The 11064-nt window shown below is 48.9% G+C and overlaps 1 long non-coding RNA gene across 3 annotated transcripts in view; it reads right to left on the reverse strand.

Annotated features, from left to right (window-relative positions):
• LOC309645913 overlaps nucleotides 1-11061 on the reverse strand; it is a 253739-nt gene extending 242678 nt beyond the window's left edge. For all 3 annotated transcript variants that reach the window (XR_014255106.1, XR_014255107.1, XR_014255108.1), the window contains exon 1: nucleotides 1870-11061. This is a non-coding gene — a long non-coding RNA (uncharacterized lncRNA). The remainder of the gene's footprint in view (nucleotides 1-1869) is intronic.
• Between the last annotated feature and the right edge of the window lie 3 nt (nucleotides 11062-11064).

The raw sequence follows: 11064 nt of genomic DNA on the forward strand, positions 1-11064 counted from the left end.
AATTTGTTCAATATGAAAAAGAGTAGTACACAAAGCCACAGCTAACATCATGCTCAATGTTAAAAACTGAAAGCTTTCCTCCTGAAATCAGGAACAAGGCCAGGAAACTGGCCTTCACCACTGTTACTTAATAGTGTATTAGAAGTTCTACCCAGAGTTTTGAGGAAAGAAATAAAAGGCATCCATATGTGAATGGAAAAATTAAAACTGTGTCTACTCACAGAACACAGATCACATCATCTTATATATAAAACATCCTGTAACAACAAAAAATTATTTGAGCTAGTCAACTAATTCAGCAAAGTTATAGGACAAAATATCAATTCACAAAAATCTATCTTATACGTATACACTAGCAATAAATAATCTGAAAAAGAATTTATGAAAACAATTTAATTTTAAATAATGTCAACATTAATATTTAAGAATATATTTAATCAATATACAAGACTTGCTTTTATGTATGTAAAGTTGTCTGTACATTTGAAATTACTGGGAAGTAAATTACTTTTCAAACCACCATGTCAAAACCATGCCAGAAAAGCAGAGAAAACATCAAACTTCCATACAGAGGCCAAGCCTTACCCAGACCCAGTTCCCCCAAAGTCCACATGTCATTTAGAGGCATTGTGGGAAGACTATATTAGGACTTCCCAATATAAAGGACTTCCCTTTCTTCCCTGTTGTGGATGACCTGGATGTGGTAAAAACAGTGGGATTTTGGAATTCCAATTTTCCACAACATTCCACAAAAAAACTATTAGAAATAATAAATGAATTCAGTAAAGATCAATTCACACAAATCAACTGCATTTCTAAACACTAATAATGAACCATCAGAAAGAGGGAAAAAAAAACCCTATTTACAATTGCATCAAAAAGAACAAAATACCAAGGAATAAATTTAAGCAAGGATGTGAAAGACCTGCACACTGAAAACTTTAAGACGTTGATGAAGAAACTGAAGAAGACACAAATCAATGGAAAGATACCGCGTGCGCATGGAATGCAAGAATTACTATTGTTAAAATGTCCATTCTGGGCTTCGCTGGTGGCGCAGTGGCTAAGAATCCGCCTGCCAATGCACGGGACACGGGCCCGAGCCCTGGTCGGGGAAGATCCCACATGCCGCGGAGCAACTAAGCCTGTGCGCCACAACTACTGAGCCTGCGCTCTAGAGTCCGCGAGCCACAACTACTGAAGCCCGCAACTACTGTTGCGGAGTCCGCGCTCCGCAATGAGAAGCCAGCGCACCGCAAGTAAGAGTGGCCCTCGCTCGCCGCAACTAGAGAAAGCCCGTGCGCAGCAACGAAGACCCAACGCAGCCATAAATAAATAAATAAACAAATTTATTAAAATAAAATGTCTATTCCCCCCAACGCAATGTACACAGTGAATGCAAGCCCTTCTAAAATTCCAATGGCATTTTTTCACAGAAATAGAGCAAAGCCTCCTAATATCTGTGTGGAACCACGAAGGACCCCAAATAGCCAAGGCGACACTGAGAAAGGAGAACAGGCTGGAGGCACCTCCCTCCCCGACTTCACACTACCGGTATGAAGCTACAGTCACCAACACAGTGCGGAACTGGCACAAAAACAGGCGCACGGACCAGAGGAACAGGACAGAGAGCCCAAAATTCAACCCACATGGAGGGGGTCCATTAATTTATGACAGAGGGCCAAGGACACACCAAGAGGAAGGACAGTCCCCACCATAAACGGTGCTGGGAAAACTGGACACCATCTACACCACACACCAAACTGACTAAAAACACAGTTTTCCACAGCAAGCGCTTCTGGGTCGTCTGAAAACAGCCGTCAGTCACCCACAGGAAGCTTCTCCCCACTTCTCCCCACTTCTCCTCACCTTTTCCTCCCGGCGTCGCCTGGGTCGTCAGGAAACCCAGCTCCCGTCAGCGTGGACGCAGCCCCGTGTTGTCCTAAAGCTGAAACCCCGGCGAGTCCTAAGGAGACTGAGCTCCGTCAGCAGAGACGCTGACCCGGGCGTCCCAGCCGAAGCCCCGGCAGTGCCTGAGGAGACCCAACTGCTCTCAGCTGCGCGCAGAGTCGAGCCCCCGGGCAACGCGTGTGCGCAAGCTCAGGAAGTCTCCCCACTTTCTCCTCACTGTTTCCTCCCGCGTCGGCACCTCCGGGCAGGTCCTGAGGAGACTGGACTCCTGTCAGCGAGGACACGGCCCCGCGTTGTCCCGAAGCCCTGGCGGGTGCCGAGGAAACCGAGCTCCCGCCAGCCGGCCGCAAACCGAAGTCCGGGGGCGGAACTCGCACGCACGGTAGGGTCAGCCGGCGGGGTTGCGCGCCCCCTGCGGGACGCCCAGGAAGTGCAGGCCCCGCCGCGCTCCGCTTTCAGCCAGGCCGCACTCCCTGCGGGCCCTTGGGCTGCTCCCACTAAATTTTGGAAATTCAAATTGAAATCGAGCTGAATATCCTGCCGTGTCTTCTCAAAACATAGTTAAGGAGCAACTAATTGGAAACCATATGGAATGAAATGAATGCAGACAGAAGCTTTTACAACTGACACCGAAAGGCACTCAAAATTGTCCACAAATTTAAGTCGCAAAACTAACAATTCTAGAGGAGGGACTTCACTGGAGGCCCAGTGGTTAGGACTCCGCACTTCCAATGCAGGGGGCGGAGATTCATCCCTGGTCGGGGAACGAAGATCCTACATGCCCTGCGGCACAGCCAAAATAATAATAATAATAATAAAATTTTAATTAAAAAATACGAGCTAGTGGACTAGACAGTGATGGCGGGTGGCCTCGGCCTGCAGCGGCTTGAAGCAGGGTTTCGGTTCCCTGCCAGAGATTGAAGTCAGGCCGTGGCAGTGAGAGCGCTGAATCCCAGCCACTAGACCACCAGGGACCAGTGGCCAGTGACAAGGCCCCGGCCCGTCAGCTGTGTAGAAATGAACTTCTACATAGAGACGGAAAGTAGTGAAGCAAGTAAAGTGTTTATTAGGAGGAAAAAGGGTACCTGTAGATAGTCACACGGGCAGGCTCAGAGAGAGATTTGCACCCTCGTGGTAGTTTGAATCACTTTTATGGGGCATTTCTTCCAGGTTTCCTTTGGCCAATCATCTTGCTTTGCCTGGTTCTGAGTCCGTATTTGGTTTATCTCAGGGTCCTCCCATGTGTGTGCGTGCATCTCTTAGCCAAGATGTATTCTAGAGAAGAGGCCTATGGGTAGGTTGGCATCACTTACTATGGGGTGTCGGCCCCTCCCTATTTGACCCCCAGGAGCCGTTCTGCGCATGTGTAGTGGGAGAGGTCTCCTTGACCTCGAGAATGAGGAATATGTGGTCTTTTATCTCTTATCTGGGCAGGACTCAGCTCTTCTCTTTCTCCTCATCTTGGAGTATCTGTCCACATGGGACAAACTCCAACTGCTCAGCCTGGGGCCCGTCTATCTCCTGCCTCAACAGGAGCGCTCCTTCCTTGCTGGTGGGATGCACGTACAGCCACGTTGGAGGTCAATTTGGCAGTTTCTTCCAAATCTAAACAAATCTCACTTTAGTATCCAACAATCACACCTCCAGTATTTAGACAACTTCTTTGAAAAACTGTGTTCAAACAAAAACTAACATAAAATTATGCACAGCCCAGGACGGTTGTTTTGGGTCTGTGTAGGGATTTTTGGCTGTTTTTTGTTTGTTTCCTTCTTAACTCCATAGACATTATAACTGTACATACAATCAATGTTTGTATTTACCTCTATTTTTGTTATTCATTCTTTCTTACAGCTCAGACTTCTGAAATATATCCTTCAGTAGAGTCAGGACAGGGGCACGACATTCAAGGAGGAGATCCTGGGACTTCCCTGGTGGTCCAGCGGTTAAGACTCTGAGCTCCCAATGCAGGGGGCCCAGGTTCTATCTCTGGTCAGGGAACTAGATCCCGCATGCCGCCGCAACGAAGATCCCACATGCGGCAATGAAGATCCCACGTGCCACAACTAAGAACCGGCGCAGGTAAATAAATAAATAAATAAATATTTTTTAAAATTATGCACAGCACATTCCTAATGGCTAAAAACTTAAAGATATCAGGATGTCCTTCTGTAGATGAATACATAAGCAAATTGGGGCACATACATATCAAGGGGAGCAGAATGTGCCACCCCAAAATATGTCTCTTTGGCATAAGGATTATTGTTGAGCTCATTCATTTTTTTTTTTAATATTTATTTATTTGCCTGCTTCAGGTCTTAGTTGTGGCCCGCGGGATCTTCATTGCAGCGCCCGGGCTCCAGAGCACGTGGGCTTACTTGCCCTGCGGCATGTGGGATCTTAGTTCCCTGACCAGGGATCGAACCCACGTCCCCTGCATTGGAAGGCGGATTCTGAACCACTGGACCACCAGGGAAGTCCCTGAGCTCATTTATTTTTAATTAATTTATTTTTAATTAATTAATTTTAATTTAATTAATTAATTTGGGTGTGTCAAGTCTTAGTTGAGGCACACGGGATCTTTGTTGAGGCATGCAGGATCTTTTTTTTTTTTAAGTTGTGGCATGCGGACTTTCGTTGCAGCCAGCGGGCTTCTTAGTTGCTGCATGTGGACTCTTGGTTGCGGCATGCGGGATCTAGTCCCCCGACCAGGGATCGAACCTGAGCCCCCTGCATTGGGAGCTCGGACTCTTACCCACTGGACCACCAGGGAAGTCCCTCATTTATTTATTTATTTATTTATTTATTTTTAATAAATTTATTTTATTTATTTATTTTTGACTGCATTGGGTCTTCGTTGTTATGCGCGGGCTTTCTCTAGTTGTGGCGAACGGGGGCTACTCTTCATTGCAGTACGCTCCCTCATTTATTTTTAAAAACAGCAGACACAGGAGAATCTCTGAAAAAATGAGTAGAATTTGCCCTTTTGGGAGGGAGATTTACATTTATGCAAATCTCCATTTGAAAGGGTTCTCCCTTTCCGCACAGGGAATTGAAGGATGACTAAATCACATGAAACTGTTGTCAATGGAGAAGGCCTGAACTTAAATCTGCATAAGAATCATACCCTTGTTCACTGTCCTTTGCCTGATAAGCTCCCTTACTGGCTCCCCCGCAACCCCATCATCTTTCTTTTGTTTTTAGCTGAAGATGGCATTTAAGGAAATAACTTGGGTCATTTCAGGGAGTTAGTTTTCCTGGGTATCTCCCATGTATACAATAGGTATACATGTTATCAAACTTCTTTTTTTTTTTCGCCTATTAATCTGTCTTTTATTGGTGGGGGGTAAGGGGATCTCAAGCAAGAACCTAGAAGGGTAGAGGGAAAATTATTTTTCCTCCCATACACATGCAATAGAATACTATTTACCGATAGAAAGAAATGAACCATCAACCCATGCAAAGACATGGATGAATCTACATATGACACCATGCAACTCAGATTGGGACTTGAACCCAAGAGGGAGTGGACATTACAGATAAGCAAGGGGAAAACCTTTGCCCTCATAATCCTGGATCTGGGCTTCCTGGGAGGACGGTGTGGGGAGTCGACTGGCTGGGGGAAACACACAGATCTTCACGCTTGGAAGACCCTGCAGACATAGGAACCTCACACCCCATCTTTCCACCCACACCTGCAGCACACACTCAGCCCTCCATAATCAGCCAGTTGCAGTTTTTAAGACATTCTTGGGACTTCCTTGGTGGAGCAGTGGATGGGAGTCCACCTGCCAATGCAGGGGACGCAGGTTCGATCCCTGGTCTGGGAGGATCCCACGTGCCATGGAGCAACTAAGCCCGTGTGCCACAGCTGCTGAGCCTGCGCTCTAGAGCCCGCGAGCCACAACTACTGAAGCCCGCGCACCTAGAGCCCACGCTCCGCAACAAGAGAAGCCACTGCAGTGAGAAGCCCGTGCACCGCAACGAGGAGTAGCCCCCCGCTCGCCGCAACTAGAGAAAGCCCGCGTGCAGCAATGAGGACCCAATGCAGCCAAAATAAATGAATAATTTTAAAATCTAAAAAAAAAAAAAAAAAAAGACATTCTCATCCCCAGGCAGATAAAGGAGTGTGAGGGTCTTGAATTACCCCAAAGCTGTCCCAGGGGACTGGAGCCAAGGTGGGGATGCCTGGGCTTCTGACAAGCAGGTGAGAGGAAGGAGGAAGACCAGTCCCAAAGGCAGGGGTACCCTGAAGTCTGTGAGCCCTGGTGCCCTGATGGGATTCATTCCCAGTGGGGACATCAGCGGGGCTGCAGTGGTTCTGTGCTCCACCCAAGCCCCTTTGATGAAGCCACAGCAGTGCCAGGCTCAGGGGTCTCCTGATGGTATCTCAAACTCTGACACAGCAGCTTGACAAAGGAACGAGAGAATGTGCTTCAGAACCTTCCGAAATGAGGGAGAGAAGAGTGAAATTGAAAAAGAAGAATCTGAGGAGCTTTTCCTATAAGGACCCCTGTTGGGAGAGGCAGGGATGGAAAAGCAGGGAACTGGTGGACAGCAGCCCTCACCAAGCACCTCCCTCACATGTGGGCGGTTTTGAAACACAGAGGACCTCATGCCCTCCTGGAGGAGAGCAGTCCCAAGACCCACATGCATCTCCTGGTTTGGGATGGGGGTCGGGGTGGGGGACCCCTCACCCAGCATGTGTCTCTAGGTGACACTCCGGTCACCTGACACATCAAAGGCCACCTACGAGGGGACTCTCCCATGAAGACCTCTGAGAGGTGGGTCCGAGCAGGGTAAAGTGGGCTGGAAGGAGGGGGTGCAGGCCTTACCAGGGATGTCATCTCGAGGCCCCTCCAAGTGTCAAGGTCTCAGGGGGTGCCAGCTGCTGGACCTCATCCCTTCCCCTGGTCACACTGACCACCCCCCCACTCCCCAGCAACCATCTCCTCAGCCTCCACACTGGGACAAGCGGACATCCTAACCATGGGGGCATCTCCTCTAAGGAACGCAGGCCTGCGGGTGCTCCTGCCCCCTCTGCAGCCCCGAAGTGCCCCTAAAGCACACATGTTCTGGTGGACAGGTTGTCACCCTGAAGAGGTGAGCATCTGCAGGCTGCAGGGGGATAAGCCAAGAAAATCACACCCAGTGGTGGAAATGATGAAGAGACACCCAGACCTTTGGCAGCAGCTCTCCTCCCCGACCCCATGAATCCTCCCCCCGGAACCCTGGACCCTGGAGCACCAGCCAGGGCTGGTGTGAAGCACTGGGCTGAGAGCTGCTCTTTGCTTGTAGTTGATCTTTCCCTTCTCAGATGTGACTTGGAGTCTTGGAAAGAAATGCTGATTCTGTGAGGTTGGCTTTTTCAAGTGGTCTCCTTCCGTCTGGTCCTGAAGCAGGAGGTTGGGGCCGAAGATGACTTGATGCTGCCAGGGATGGGCCAGAAGGGGGAGAAATCGGACCTGGGACAGTTTGCTGCTCTCCACCTCCCAGGGCTAATACCCCCTCACTCACCTAGAACTGGAATTTCTAGTCATCCGTTTATGGCAGGAGGAGGTGGGGTAGGGAGAGGCCAGGGGGTCATTTCAGCACCATGGATGTCTGTGTCAGAGCCATATGCCCAGGTAGCTCTGCTCTGCGGGCTGGATCCCCTTGGACGTTACATCTGGGCTCAGAGAATTGTTAGTCTCCATTCCAGCTTCCATGCCAGCGTCCCATCTGGTTGTGCTGAGGTGTGTACGTGCCATGGACGGAGGCCAGCCCTGGGGTTGATCGCCACCAGGCAGCAGCAGGAAATGTGGCATGAGCCACGGAGAGGAGTTTATAGGAGGGCCTCAGCTACAAGCCAGGTCACTGGGCTGTGAGTTGCTGCTCCGTAAGTCGTGGCTTATTTTCTGGAAAACTTACTTGTGGGGGTAGCCTTCTCTGTCAACTCAGATTTTCAAAAATGCCTAATTTGATTTGCTGTCAACTAATGTAATATGATAGAACCTAATTTGATCTTATTGACATTGATGAGGCTGAATTAGCTAATGTCAGGCCCATTTCCAAAGTGCACAAAGGTTGCCGACGAGGGGGCCCCGTGAGGTCAGACATCGCTGCATTGGAGGCCTCGTCCTTACTGCAGCCCCCTGAGACCTGGAGGCCTGGGGTGCAGCTTGCAGAGACCACTGATGCTCTTGTTCCTCGGACAGTGAGAAAGACACCAGCTTGAGTCATGACTGCAAAGCACCTGCTACAGAGCCTGGGAAATCCCTTGCCCACCGGCACCATGGCATGCACGTCTGCAAGATCAGGCCACGCCTCACTGAACAAAAGAACGGCTCTTGGACCCAAGGAAGAAGCCCTGATACCACCTGCCCTGTGTGCTGGGCTTTTTGATCTCTCAGATCTGCTGCTCACAGTTTTCCAGTCTCTTCCTCTGGTCACCGCTGCCAGCATGCCTCTCCTGCAACAGCAAATGCCTCCTGCCTTCCATTCTCTGTGCTCCAGTTGTCCTGCGGCTGCACTTTTTTTTTTTTATTTTTAGAATTTGATCTCTTTTTTAAAATTTATTTATTTTATTTACTTATTTTTGGCTGCATTGGGTCTTTGTTGCTGCGCGCAGGCTTTCTCTAGCTGCGGCGAGCAGGGCCTGCTCTTCCTTGCAGTGCTTGGGCTTCTCTTGCTGCAGAGCACGGGCTCTAGGCACGCGGGCTTCAGTAGTTGTGGCACGTGGGCTCAGTAATTGTGGCTCGCAGGATCAGTAGCTGTGGCGCATGGGCTTAGTTGCTCCGTGGCATGTGGGATCTTCCCGGAACAGGGCTCAAACCCATGTCCCCTCCATTGGCAGGCAGATTCTTAGCCACTGCACCACCAGGAAAGCCCTGCACTTTTTATAACAGAGCACAGAGAACAAGTGCCTGGTGAGCGCACTGTGAGCAAAGCGGTGCCCTCACTGTGACTGTCGGGATGTGGTGTGGCTCCTTAGGGCTTCCTGGATGTCGGGGTCAGCCGCACGTGGGTGTCACCTGGTCACATGCATGTAGGCGAGTGCCCGCTCTTCCTCTCATTAGACAAAACGTCTGACCTCAGGCAGGCTGCACACCTGTACACCAGGTGACACTCAATCTCCTGAGGCTGACAACCATTAGGGACAGACGCCATCGGGGCCTTGTGTCTGAGTCAGAGAGGGAGCTGATGCCTCCAACACTGCACGCTCCCCGAGGGCAGGCAAGACGTCTCACCTCCCTCCCTGGATTGGGCATGTGCACTTCCAGAAGGAGAGCAGCCCACAGGACGGACACTTCATTTGGAAAAGAGAAGCAAAATTTAAGTGAAGCAATTTGATATCTACTACGATGATATCTTAATCCCGAATACTACTCAAGTGTATTTTTTAGAAGGTTAACATTATTTATTATAGCTTAAAAAGTGGAATATCCAGCAACATGGCACTAAGTAAACAAAGGAACGCTCTGGAACCTTTGCAGACCAAGAGAAGATGTTCACGTAACAGTGTTTACTGAAATGAGAAGAACACAAAGACTATAGCATAGATGTGAATAGGTGCCTGGTTCTGCACATGCAAGACAAGTGACATGACAACTGTGGACCAAGTCTGGGGACGGACCAGGGGTTCTGACGTCAGGCAGCAGTGACCTCAAGTAGAGGCCAGGTTTCCAAACCTATCTCCCCCAAACCTAGATGTACTTCCTGAGAGCAATGGACACAGGAAGATGGTGTAGGAGACAAAAGAACTAACTCATGGGCTTAATGTCCCCAAGACCGTTTGGCCTTTGTCCTCCACCCACAGATCTAAGCATCTATTAAACAGGAGCTAACCAGGGCCAGAGCCAAACATAGAAGCTGCTACACAGCAGGTGCTCCATAAAGAACCGTTGAATTAATGGAGCTGCTCCTACGTGGAGGCCGATTAAGGGATCTGACGCATCTCACTGCCCTTTATTGACTGAAAATGCCAGCCCGCTAACAAGGTCTAAGTTGATTAATTATAGAATTTAACACATTTATTTTAAAAGGGATTGCAAAAGAGTGCCTTGATAAAAATACATACAAAACCGGTCACATTCTTTATCATACAGATTCATTGATTTATGTGCAATGCAGCCATTTATTGAAAAGCTAGCATTCACTAGATATCAATTTTCAGGTGAAAACTGGATATAATGTCCTAGGCGTGCATATTTATTCACATGCTAAATCATGGATACAATCGCCTCTCTAGATGCAGCAGAAGATACACAACGCGAGTTGCCAATTTATTTCTAGTTCATGATGAGGTGGTGGGCACATTACCAAACCAAACTCAGGTCCACTCACCTGCGCACAGCAAAGCCAACCTACTGACACCGGGTGGTGGTGAAGGAAAGTGCAGTGTTTATTTCAGGGCCATCAAGGAAGACGGGCAGCTCATGCTCAAAAGGCCCAAACTCCCCGAAGGCTTTCAGGGAAAAGTTTTTAAAGACAGGTTGAGGGGGGGCTTCCCTGGTGGCGCAGTGGTTGAGAGTCTGCCTGCCAATGCAGGGACACGGGTTCGAGCCCTGATCTGGGAAGATCCCACATGCCGCGGGGCAACTAGGCCCGTGAGCCACAACTACTGACCCTGCACGTCTGAAGCCTGTGCTCCGCAACAAGAGAGGCCGCGACAGTGAGAGGCCTGCGCACCGCGATGAAGAGTGGCCCCCGCTCGCCACAACTAGAGAAAGCCCTCGCACAGAAACGAAGACCCAACACAGCGAAAAATAAATAAATAAATTTTTTTAAAAAGACAGGTTGAGGGAGAGGGTTGCGGGGTACATGATCAGCTCATGGACATTCTTCTGACTGGTTGGTGGTGAGGTAATTGGGAGTCAGCATCATCAACCTTCTGGTTCTAACAGGTCTGGGCTCTATGTGTTTGTGGTCAGCATGAAGTTAACTTCTTCACCTGGTGGGGGTTTCAGTATCTGCAAAACAGCTCAAAGTATATGGCTCAGAATATTATCTATAGCCCTTGAGGAGGAATTAAAGGTCCTTGACTTTGTTTAATGGCTAAACTATTATTATTTTGTCTTGTCTGACTGTTTTCCTTTGTCTCTGAATTTTTTCCCTTCTCTGATTATATCTGTTCTTTGGAACTTGGGGAAGGCCTAGGAGGCTAAAGCTTTTCTA

Source organism: Balaenoptera physalus (genome assembly GCF_965194825.1).
Source record: "Balaenoptera physalus genome assembly, chromosome: 16".
NCBI lineage: Eukaryota > Metazoa > Chordata > Mammalia > Artiodactyla > Balaenopteridae > Balaenoptera > Balaenoptera physalus.